This window comes from Watersipora subatra, chromosome 5 (assembly GCF_963576615.1).
Source record: "Watersipora subatra chromosome 5, tzWatSuba1.1, whole genome shotgun sequence".
In the NCBI taxonomy this organism is placed as follows: domain Eukaryota; kingdom Metazoa; phylum Bryozoa; class Gymnolaemata; order Cheilostomatida; family Watersiporidae; genus Watersipora; species Watersipora subatra.
In genome coordinates this window covers 22,108,085-22,121,893 of record NC_088712.1, presented here as the reverse complement: position 1 = coordinate 22,121,893, position 13,809 = coordinate 22,108,085, and positions in this window count along the sequence as shown.

Sequence of the window (13,809 nt, the reverse complement as noted above, 5' to 3'; positions counted from 1 at the left end):
AAAACCATTTGGTTGCCAATCACCCGCAACCAATAGAATAATTTTTAGCCTAACAGTTTCATTTCTACTTATTATCAAAACAGAAAAACCAGATCATTATCGTCATGGCAATAAGAAACACACAGCGTTCATTCAACGCAAAGAAAGCGTCAGAACATTTGTGAGATTGGGACTCACTAAACAGTTTCATAGTTATCTTGCAGAATTTTTTTGAAAAAGATGCATTTAACAGTGAAACGGTAGGTTTTGATTTTTGTGATATTACTTAAATACTAGCTGTATATCAGTTTTTTAAAAATTTGTTTGAATTAATTTTGTTTGGTCAGAAATTGATGTGATAGCAAAAGTGTTAAATGTATTTGCCAAAAATAATATAATTGAATTTTTAAGACTAGAAGTGAATTTTGATCTCTATAATTGTAAAATACCTCTAAAAAAAAAAGCTTTTTTTCACTAAAGCTCATTCTACGTTTCTCAATATTTTGGTCTATAAACACCGTGATTTACCTTCACTAAGTTCTTGTGTCCACTCTCTTCTGACCAGAAACATCCCAAAGATGTATGTAAGCTGTTTGAACCTTAAATTGCCAGTTCTGTAGATAACTTGACTAGCATCAAAGAGGATGCAGGACATGTTATGGCAGCACTCTGCAATGATTCATAACAAAATAGAAATAACAAGTTTTTTTTTAATAGAACCTTTTCCGATTTACATTAACTGTTTTCAACATACGTTTACAGCAAATCGTTTGCAAGTTCATTGATTGCTGCAGAAAAAACAAAAACTGAGCAAGTAGAAGTGTATTTGGTATTCTAGCCCTGACATTCAATCACAGCTTTTATATTCCTCACCGGTGTAGTCTTTAGGCATTAGAAGAGCATGACTTAAGCAATGTGAACAAAATTTCAAAAGCGATCACCAAGTCATGAAATCGATTGTCAGTTGTCTGACCTTGATTTGGACTTGGCTTCTAGATATTATTGTAAGGTAAAGTTTAGAGCTCGTCACCATGGGTGTTAACTGCAAGTTTCTGTTCCTGTCTCAGACGCTACGCTAACCTATAATTTGTACAAGTGCTGTCGCCGGTAAACAGGTAACAGGAATGCAAGAACACGACAACTATAAACATGCAAGGGTGAATAGGAGCTGTGTACATAATTGAAATTAAGCAGTTATTCACAGGGCATAGTCCAATTTGTAAAACATAATAACCAGAACCTGACGTTCAACCAAATTATTGTTAACCTTTTCCACACCGTTCCCGTAAATCTTATGGGCTGAGAGCGCAGTCTCAGCGCACCAAACCCGTAATTGCCATCAGATCTGAGTCTTCGATAGGTATTTTTTAAATTCATTTATTTATTTTAAAAATGGCACTAACATTTTTCATTAATATTTTGAGGAGTTTTAAAAGATATCATACTACTGTTTTGAGGCTGTAATTACTCCCTTCTACGCATGTGCAAAAAGAACACTTTGTTAGAAGTTGAACGGTCTTTATGGAAAGCTGATCATCATGAACGGATGCGATATTTGAAGCGCTATTAAAAAGATTTGTTTACAGGAAGATAACGACAGGTTTGAAAGTGAAGAAGGGGATTTTAGACCAAAAAATGTGAGGAAGCCGATGAAAGTAAAAAAGAGAATCAACAAAATGAATGGGATTGCGAAAGTAAGACTGAAACGGCCGGTGTTGAAACGGCTAATAATGACGGATATCAAAGAGGAGCTGATTTAAAACCAAAATAATTATATTTTGCTAACAGTCTGGCAGGAGTATAAGTTTGAATTCTTAAACAGGTAGGTGTTTTTTATTATTCAAAGCTTTTTAAACATCGGTCACTATAAATATTATTTTGAACGAAACAAATAAATATGGCCTTCAAAAACATTGCGATGCGTCGGAGCCTGTTGATGATAAAGATTTGGCGAGTTGTTTGTTTAGTTTTGCATTTAGGTATTCTCAAAAAACCTACTATGCTGCCTTACTGGTCCACTGTGACATTCCTTTATTATCTACGCTGATTTTTAATCAATTTAAAAATTGAAAGAAAATTAGAAGCAAGCTTACACTTTATTGACAATTTTGAAGACCCTACTGGCAATAAAATGTTCAAGTTAGAAAAAAATTTTGCCATGACATGCGACTGGTTCTATCCTGTTTTTCACTCTGATAAATTTATATCTGTACATGAAAGCTTGCTGGCATGGGAAGGATTGCTCAACTTCAGACAGTATATTCCATCTAACAGATCTAAATTTGGAATTAAGTTATTTGCTTTCCGTTGCTGTCTCTGGCTATGTGCACCAGTTGTCTGTATACAATGTCGACGAGCAAGCTGAATGCACTGGCAGCAGAGTCACAAGTGGAATATATTTGTGCAAGTCATGTTTTGATCTTTACCATGCTAACTAAATTTATTTACAAATGGTATTTTATTGTTCCCGCAAATGCTTCACTGCTTTGTATTGCTAGCATTTTTACATAAATTTGCTAATCTATTGTATTAGTTGTGCATCGATGTGCTGTATTTGTTGCACACTGCCATCTTCAGAGCAGCGGTCTAATCAAAAAGTTCTGTTCTCATATTGTTTTGCAATCTAGTAGTCCATGATTTGCTGTTTCTGCTCATAATAAATGTTACTTCATGTTTTTTGCTGCTTCACCAAATGTGTGAATATAGGCTCACGACTTAATTCTTCTTGCACACAACCGGTTAATGTTTGCTGCAGCACACATGAACCTGTGCATTGACTTTATATGCAAAACTTTTACATAGATCTATAGTCTCAAGAAATGCATAAAAACTAGAGCAAGAAATCGTAACTGCATATAATTATATATGTCTAGCTGCCAAGTTTTTGCAAGCTGTGTGGAGGAAAAAATCTCATTCTGCAGGAAAATTTCTCAGCTTCCAGATGCATATTTATTCACAGTTTTGTGCCAATTTGCACAAAAGTTGGAGCAACCTTGTCGGGTGACTGTCTTGCGCTGCTTATGGACAAGGCGTCTTGAGCATTTCCAGTGGCGCTCCCGCTATACATTGGAGCTCATAACTCCACTTTCAATGCTCTTGGACGACTAATTTTTTTTTAAATTGTTGTGAACATATAAATCCATGCAGGAATTATTTATACAACATTGCAAAATTGCTTTTAGTAAATATAAAAACAATTGAAAATGACCGACAAAAATAAAAAAACTCGTCGCTTCAACGAATTGAGAGTTTTGCAGGAAAGCAAATGCAAGCTAGCTACATAAAAAAATCAGCTTGTAGAGAAATTTCTCAGCATTCTTGTGCATGTTAATTTATGTATCTACCTCAATTTTGATGAAAGTTGATGCAGTTTTTACGCAGTGGTATCGAAGGCTCAAATAACCATAGTAAATGCTCTGGTGTGCTGGGGGAATTCCAGCCGTAAGCCCGCGGTCACTAAAGGGTTAGTAAGAACTCTGCACTTGCTTCATGAAGCTAAAAAGTCATACATAATAGTTACATATATATGGAAAAAGAGACAAACCAAAAAGCAGCAACACTTATTCAATACTAAGAATGATTAACAAAGCTGAGAATATTAACCAGCATAATGCGCAGTAGCACTGACATACATTTGCTGCTTGAATGGTATGTTTCCAACAAAAAAAGCGGGTTCATTTTTTTAAAAAGATTACTACTCCTTAACAAGCAAAATGATAACAAGCCACGGAACTACGAGTTAGCAACCTAGGCAGCTAAGTTGTACAAGTAATCCAGATGAGTCTATTACGGTTTTTAGCAAGGCAAATAATTAACCAATATTTGAGTGTTCACCAAACTAAATTTTCTTTAATGTGCCATTTTTAGCGGCACAAAGAAGTCAAATTTTTGATGATCATTTGCACCGACTTGAGGCAGGTGGTAAGAGTGAAACAAACTAGATTTGTTCGACTTAGTCAAAAGCGTATAAAAGTATTAGGCACAATTAGCCACATCAATACTTGCTACAGAAATATCTATCATACTAAGATAGAGTTTAAAATCATTTCTATGAAAAGCCTGTTGCAGTGGCTTCTTTTTGTCCTGGGAACATTTAAAATCCTTTAATAGAAAATGCAAAACCTATATAAAATATATAGTATAATATAAAATTAAAACTGGTAGCAAATTTATGTTAGCGATGACATATTTTTATTGTAGTTTTACATTAGCACTATTTGTTCTAAACAGTGTGGTAACTACATGATGTATTTAACAAACTAACGTCGACTCCATTACTACGAAAGGAATTTCTTTACTGCGACATAAGTAATTAGTGACACCTAATTTCTAAAATGAGTCTGTATAAATGGTTATAACTTTAAACCACATGATCTATTAACAGTCTTTTTATAGCAAATTAATCAGTATAATAATACGTTAGTTGATGCCGCGAAAACTATAAAAAATGTGTTGCAGAATGAGAGGGAACACTTTTCGTTCATTTTGAAATTACCGTGAGGTGAGCATAAAACTCGAGTCAGATGATTCATGAATATTATTAGTTTACAATATATTATTACTGATAAAAACAATTACTCTCATCAGCACTATTACTCAATAAAATTACCCAGTCCATAGAACTAAAACTAGTAAAAATTTGTGGCTGTTATGCCTCCGACATGACTGTCATTTCTAAGAAGAAATTGTCATAAAGCAAGTATTCGCAAAGTGAAACTACACTTGGGTTGTAAACATATTTTTATTGGTTCAACATATACAAACAATTGCTTTTTTCATTCATGTATATGTACAGTAAAGTAATTTGTCAATTACTCACTAATCATAAACAATTTGGGTCATGATCTCAGAAACCATGGTTAAATCAGTGGTTTGAGATTGGGAGTTATCTACACTACTATCAAAAGGAGTGAGTTCACAGCTATTTTGCAAAACAAAATTTTGATTTTACCTCAATTACAGCAGGTTTTATGGTCAATAAACTGAATGCATGTAATTAATGCATGCTGAATGCTGAAACCATTAATGCCAAAACATAGTTCCGAGAAAACAAGTGTTGAAGTTTGAGAAACAAAAACTAATGCACAATTGTGTTTACATTTCAAAATGTCATAGCAACCAATATCAATCAAGATGTTGTGATATTTATCTAGATTTCTGAATTTATATCCAGAAAATTATGCTGAAATTAAAAATCTAAACAGATTGTAGCTGGTTGTCATAGAAATAGCTGTATATCTAAAAAAATGTATTACTTATTCAGTTAGTGCAGCTTTATAGTCGGATAACTCAACTTCATGGTTTGCGACTTGACCATGGTTTTTGAGATTGCGACCCATTCGTACAAAAGCTTGACAAAGCCACATCATGCAGCACTTGGTTATGCGAAAACACTTTGACTATCTTTACTGTCCTACTAGGTTCACAGTAGCTCAGGAGTTGAACAATTTGATTCGCACTGAAACAGCTTCGTCAAAAGAAAACAGAAGCAATCAGTGTAAAATCTGCTTTGTATTACTTTTCCGTCATGCTTTGCTGTATTTGAGAATCATATTGTATATGTGTATAATTCAAAAAAAAACAATACCAGAGGTTTCCAAGCTTTTAATATTAATCGAGCTAATTATTATTATAGCTAATTTAATTCTTAAATGATTAAAAAAATAACTGAGACAATTTATGCGTAAATTATTGGTGAGCTTGCAACAAAACTTACATTACAGTTATTTAGTCTCAAACCATTTACCGTATCTTACTCTGCTGTGTTGTAAGTGCAAAATATGGGGAAAAGTGATCACAAGATCTTAAAAGATCAAAAGCAAACAGTTAATCGCAGCCATCACAAAAACGTCATATGTTGGAATCCCTTTACGAAACGGCTAAAATGGGGTGTAAGTTGCGCAGTGATGGCTTCTGTTTAAACTTTTTTGCAACCTCATTTGTCAAAATATTTTTACAACTTTACCTCATGTATTCAATAAATCATGTCTATTGTCCTTAGGTGACTATTTCCTGATCATTGTAATGCTGTCACTTTGAGCACTGATATCTCAAAACCTCGCCTAAAAATTATTTTATTTTTTAACTTTAGTTCGAAGGAATGTATACTATCCTCTGATGACATGAGGAGCCTGTTGGTCACCTGCGATAGTCAAAGGATTCTGCAGAAATTGTTCATGCTTTTTGACAGGAATTATGGGTCACATGATCAAATTACGACAAAAAAATTACACCAAACTGAAAAAATTGTAAAGTAGCGAGCATTTATAATTGAGCATGTATATTTGATTAGAGCTTCCCGGTAGAACCCGAAGTGTTTGTCATAAACTAGTGCTACGAGACGTTTTATACCGAGGCTGTGATTGGCCTTTAATTTTACGTGATAACACTGCATGTCAGAACAATAACTACATTGAGTTGAGTACGTAATCAAAATACAGGGATTCTAACCTACGATGTTTTCCTGATGGCTGCGATTAACTGTTCATTTTGAGCTTTTAAGAGCTTGTAATTACCATTCTACAAATTCTGCACCTACAACCCAGTAGAGTAAGACATGGTGAATTTTTTGATACCAAATAACTGTAATGTAAATTTTGTTGCGAGTCGACCTTTAAATGCAACTGCATTTTGACAGCATGTTTATAAGCAGGCTTGATGTAAGAAACAGAGTAAGAGTCATACCACAAGTTCATGATTATTGTGGATCATGTCCACAAATTATTACTTCACTTTTCAATATGTTGAAAATGCTAAGAGGGGTTAAAAATTTATTGATCTTGCTGGAAAATAGGAAATTTGAATTGCCACTTGATGTTATAAAAAAATTGCTAAAAATATTTGATGACCAGAATTCACAATAGCACTTTTAATTGTATCATAGTTTGGAAAACACAATAAATTATTATTATTAAATAGGAAAATTTAATTGCCACTTGATGTTATAAAAAAATGCTAAAAACATTTGATGACCAGGATTCACAAGAGCACTTTTAATTGTATCATAGTTTGGAAAACATAATATTATTACATGAACAGAAAACTCCAGAATTTAGGTGAGCAAGAGTGTTGCCTAAAACGGTTAATACAAGTTGTTTTTTAGTTATAGCTAAAAAGCCAGTGTGCCTGGTAGTGATATGGTAGCATCATTACCATATCGTTCTATATAGAACAACGTAATACACTATTTATTAGAATACAACATATTTTGGTATACAAATCGCTATTCTCATAAATGTAATGGCTTTTGTTAAAGACCTAACTTTCACCAATGAATGAAGTGTGCCCTCAGGTTAGCATGGCCCCTATTTTTGAACCCGCCGCCTATGAGATTTTTTATATACACATCAATCAACAGAAAATTTTACATCTAAAGATGCGAACAAAAAGCTAAAAGTGTGTTGCAGTGTGAGCTCGGCCGTGTTCTCGGCCTCTTTTGCTAATAAAATAGGAAGCAATCAGTAATCCATTAATCAATTAATCAATTAATCAGCTACTCACTAAAAAAAGTGTTTTGTACGGAAAACTTTGTAAGAGCCATAGAACATTGATCTTGGCTAAACGTGTACGTTGTGCTGAGCTGCACTGCACAGCCTGTTGTATGCACTCAGTTAATGGACTACGTACAAACCTGCTTGTGTTTTAAAACGTTTCAATTCTGAGAACCCAAATTAAACTCATTAAAAAAATCAGTCAAACTTTGCAAAAATGGTTAATATTTTTATATTAACATTTAAATATTAATATTTAATAATAATATTTTAATAAACTTTATACTAAATTTATACATAGTTGAAATACTGTACATACATATAAAAAACGGATAATTTGTACATACAACTTCATACATTAGTATTTTGCATCCTAACTATTGTTTTAGTTATTTTTTTGATTGCCAGTGCTATGGTATTTTGGTTTAGCCAACTGCCCAATGTAATTAATGACTGCAGTCTCCAGAGCCAACTATAATCATCAAAAGATCAAGACTAAAAAAACAAGGGCTCATAAACTCACCATTTAGCTTTTTTAAAAACTTGTAGACCAATATGATTGGTTCTATGAGGAAATGATCGAGGGACTATAGTTTGGTGTGGAGAGCTCATCTTTATTCTCCAGATCAAACAACTTCTACAAAAGTAAAATGTTTGTAACATAATATTAAAGATGTAGTTGCGTCAAAATTTAAGTTGATCTTAAAAGAAAGAATTTTTTTTTCTCTATCAGTTGATATGTTGTTTGTTGTGTTACGCGATCGCATTGCCAAGATATTTGAAGATTAAAACCGAAAAAATCTGATCGCCGTAAAAACGCTCAGGCCACAAAAACGTGCCCAGCCTCGCCAAAAATGATGTCACGCGTTTGGCAACCTGTCTCTATCTCTCGTATTCACATCGGCTATTTGCGATAAAAGTCTAGTCTAACGCGGCTCTATTGGCATATATCTTATTTTGTATTTGCTCATGTTGGCTAGAATAAAATTTTAAATCCTGCTACAGATGCATTATTATGAATGTTTCAAAGGCCTCAAATAACGAAAATTGAAAATTTGTTCTACTCACTTTCTCCAAATGTTGTTTAAACATTTGGGTACCGACTACCAATTCTACCGGTCTACGGTAATTCTGTCAAGTCACTTTATGTAGAACGCGGTCTTTGTATCAGCAGTTTTGCAGCTACCCATACAAACGATATACAGCCTCCCATAAGCCCCGCCCACATTATGTCGCCTATTACCTACGTACTAGTTTCTTACTAGTAGCAATGATATACAGCTGTATACATTGCTGTATATCATTGCTAGTAACATTCTTACCGAATACTAAATTAGTAAAATAAGCAAGCCACCTCTTTGAAAAGAATATAGACAGGGATAGAGTTTTAAGGATGAGAAGTCTGCTGCAAACTGGATTTGAACTCACATTCTCCAGTTCTGCCGACACCCATTTACCATATCCGATTCACTACAATATTCTGCAAATCATGTTTTGCATTATCTTCAACAATATTATTTTATTATATAATTTTTACAAGCAAAAATATTTTCATCTCGGCATAAAGCTTTTATTAAAAATATTCATCAAGTCGTGGCCACTCACATAGTATTAGCTGATACAATAAGACAAATTCATCTACTGCAACAAACTCAAACAAAACATCATCCAGCACGCATTCAAGTCTCGCTCTCTCCTTTATGGCAATTTCCACACTGACAAAGCTTCTTCGGCTGGTGGGACGACATAAACATTCTGTAATCAGTAAAACAAGTAAATGTAAACAAAGTAGATGCAATAAATATGTCATTCATAGATATGTCATTCTAAAGCGTATCTATTGACAGCTTCCAATTTGGGAGTTGAACAGATTGCGAGTGTAATTTTAAAAACGAATAAACATTTAATAAAGGCACAAGTACGCCAAGCCAACGATTCGAAGCTTTGGTTCTGGAAATTAAAGATTTGCAATGATCAATCGATTTTACCCACTTCCTACGAGTGAAAATAAATTGTAATCATGACTCTAATTTACCAAAGAAAATTCGAAAAAAATATTATAGCTAGGTAAAACGGCAGATAAGCTATGAAACGATGATTGGAGATAGCAAAGAATTATCATTTTATTAATTAGTATATGTATTTATGACTATACAAAATATTACATTTACTAAAGTATAGAAGACTCTAAGTTAATTTACCTCTATTCTGTCTTCTTCTGCAGCAAAACGCTGCTGACGCCTGTCAGCTTTGGCCATAGGCTGTCTACTCTAATATTTTACTTAAAGTTGCTCAGAAAACTCTGAGTAGCGGTCGCTCGAACTTGAAGCCATTTTAAAACTATGTATAACTTAGTAATTGTTGAAACGCGTTGAATCAGAAACAATGAGAAAGTATTCTCTATGATGAGAATCTTCGAGATCACAGACAACGCGTTTTACGAGTGATAACATTTATTACGGCCTATATAAAAATTTCGCACGCATGATTGGCTAACGAATCGACCTCATTTTTATCGCTCGTGGTTTCGTTTCAGATAACAAGCTTGTTACGTCACGAAATTGGCACCCGCTGGAACGTGAGCTTTTTAACAGAGGGCCCCATTCAAACGCATATATCTCTGGACAGGGTTGGTCTACAAAGACAAAAATGGCATCAAATTGTAGCTGATGTTTTAGCCTTTTATGGGTCCTAATTTCATTTTTGACGCAACTACATCTTTAAGTAAGAAAGTTGATGACCACTTTATGCATTGAGCCTCTGACCACCTTTTATTTGGTATTTGCAGACATGTTGAAAGTGGGCTACCGTTAAACCTATATTTGAATGCTAACTCTATTTTAATGGTACTGCTATTTGAGACCACTTAAAGCAATTGTTTGAAAAATTGAGAGCCATTTTTTTATTGAAGGATGGGAGTAGGACTGAAAGATAGAGTGTTGTTGCATCAAAATAGATGCGTTATGGTATTTTTTTGAGGTATTATTATCGCGTTTATCAAAAGTTAAAAAAAAAGTTTGGGGTATCGATCAAGTCTAAAATAAATTAAAATTATACCGCAAAAAGGTTCACTTTATGCAAAGAAATTCAAAGCAACAGACAAATGGCAACAAGTGTTGAAACTAATGTGTTGAAAGGTCTATGCGAGGTCATTGAGTAAAAAGCTTATTAAGTGAACTAGTTAAGGATGACCTACCAGCCCTTGAAAATCAGGTTGGTTACGCATCCAATGACTGGGAAGAAGCGTTGAACTAGCATTTGAGATCTGTTCATCATTGTAACATCTCTCAGGAAAGATGACTTTAATGACTACGTAGGCCTAAACAGATAACAAACTACTGATCCACGACCAGTTGATATGTTGGTGGACATGCAGATAAATTTGATATAGGCATACATAAAGTGCTTGCCAACTGGAAAGCAATACATGAGCTGTTATGGATGAGCAGCTTTCAATGCAAGCAGCTGGGCAAATGGCTTTGTACTAGCCTTTGTTATGAAATATTACCCAAGCCTGTGTCAGTAGACAGCTCGCACCTCTGGTAGTTAAAGTGCTAAAATTTTCAAATAAATTAAGTAATTCCATGTCAATAAGATAATACCATAGTCGTTAAATATAAATATAAACTTGTAAAAATTCGTGAATTGATGATATGTCAAGTTTTAACGCTTTGATCCTTGCCGATCTTATCAATGCGTGTCAGTAAACCTGGGCAATATTTTCAGCGATCCAAAGAATAGTATAATGATATTTGATCAAACACTAGTAAAAAACCTACCACCGATGTCATCAAACAGAAAAAAATGGTATTTCACCATTGTTCGGGTTGAAACTATAAAATTTTGTACAATTTTAAAAACTCGTAAAAAAATTTACAGATCATATCCTTCCAGCACACGCTCATCATCATTTCATGACTCAAAATATACTGGAAAAATATAGTTAGTAAAATATTTTCCACCTACAACACAACAAAGTAAGACTTGGTTAATCTTTCCATACTAAATAACTGTAATATAAATTTTGATGCAAGTAAACCTTTACCTCTTTCACTACCACATTAAAATCTTACCGAATGAATATTCTGCCCAAGTTAATGAACCAACTTTTTGAAAAGCTGATATACCGCTAGTAATTAAGCAATATCTCGAGAATAAAAGCAGATATCACTTTACTGTAAAATGCATCCTATTCAAAACAAAATTTTCTACAAGATAATTACAAGATGATTTTTACTCTTGTACAATATCGAACGTTTTATTTGTGTTGAACGAACGCAGTGTGTTTTTCCTTGCTATGACGATAACGATCTGGTTTCACCGTTTTGAAAAATAATTAGAAATGGATTAGTTGAAACAAAATTTTTTTAGGTGCACGTGATTGGCAACACAATTGTTTCACTGGAGACAAATTTTGATTGGTCTAGCTAATGTGTAGGCTTCGCAATGAAAAAGAAAAGTGAAACCCTATTGATAAGCCGATATATCGTTTTACGGTCACTACATTTATCACCGCAATTTGTTGACAATATTTAGCTAAAAATATTTACATTGATAGCAAGTAGTTGGCAAAAAGGTTGTTTCACTGGAGACAAAATTTGATTAGTCTAGCTGTTCTATAGGCTTCATAATTAAAAGAAAAGTGAAACCATATTGAAAAGCCGATATATGGCTTACGACCTGTACTTGAACTACCACTAAAGCTGATATATGGCTTACGGCCTGTACTTGAACTACCACTAAAGCTGATATATGGCTTACGGCCTGTACTTGAACTACTACTAAAGCCGATATATGGCTTACGGCCTGTACTTGAACTACCACTAAAGCCGATATATGGCTTACGGCCTGTACTTGAACTACCACTAAAGCTGAAATATGGCTTACGGCCTGTACTTGAACTACCACTAAAGCCGATATATGGCTTACGGCCTGTACTTGAACTACCACTAAAGCTGATATATGGCTTACGGCCTGTACTTGAACTACCACTAAAGCTGATATTTGGCTTACGGCCTGTACTTGAACTACCACTAAAGCTGATATATGGCTTACGGCCTGTACTTGAACTACCACTAAAGCCGATATATGGCTTACGGCCTGTACTTGAACTACCACTAAAGCCGATATATGGCTTACGGCCTGTACTTGAACTACCACTAAAGCCGACATATGGCTTACGGCCTGTACTTGAACTACCACTAAAGCTAATATATGGCTTACGGCCTGTACTTGAACTACCACTAAAGCCGATATATGGCTTACGGCCTTTACTTGAACTACCACTAAAGCTGATATATGGCTTACGGCCTGTACTTGAACTACCACTAAAGCTGATATATGGCTTACGGCCTGTACTTGAAATACCACTAAAGCCGATATATGGCTTACGGCCTGTACTTGAACTACCACTAAAGCCGATATATGGTTTACGGCCTGTACTTGAACTACCACTAAAGCCGATATATGGCTTACGGCCTGTACTTGAACTACCACTAAAGCTGATATATGGCTTACGGCCTGTACTTGAACTACCACTAAAGATGATATATGGCTTACGGCCTGTACTTGAACTACCACTAAAGCCGATATATGGCTTACGGCCTGTACTTGAACTACCACTAAAGCCGATATATGGCTTACGGCCTGTACTTGAACTACCACTAAAGCTGATATATGGCTTACGGCCTGTACTTGAACTACCACTAAAGCCGATATATGGCTTACGGCCTGTACTTGAACTACCACTAAAGCTGATATATGGCTTACGGCCTGTACTTGAACTACCACTAAAGCCGATATATGGCTTACGGCCTGTACTTGAACTACCACTAAAGCCGATATATGGCTTACGGCCTGTACTTGAACTACCACTAAAGCCAATATATGGCTTACGGCCTGTACTTGAACTACCACTAAAGCCGATATATGGCTTACGGCCTGTACTTGAACTACCACTAAAGCCGATATATGGCTTACGGCCTGTACTTGAACTACCACTAAAGCCGATATATGGCTTACGGCCTGTACTTGAACTACCACTAAAGATGATATATGGCTTACGGCCTGTACTTGAACTACCACTAAAGCCGATATATGGCTTACGGCCTGTACTTGAACTACCACTAAAGCCGATATATGGCTTACGGCCTGTACTTGAACTACCACTAAAGCTGATATATGGCTTACGGCCTGTACTTGAACTACCACTAAAGCTGATATATCGGCTTACGGTAGCGAAAGAGTTAAAACCAGTCTTTATTTTCATTGGAGGGTCAGTGAATGTCTCAATAGCTTAAAACCTTCCAGTTAGCAAAACCAGAATACATTGAAATCAAGG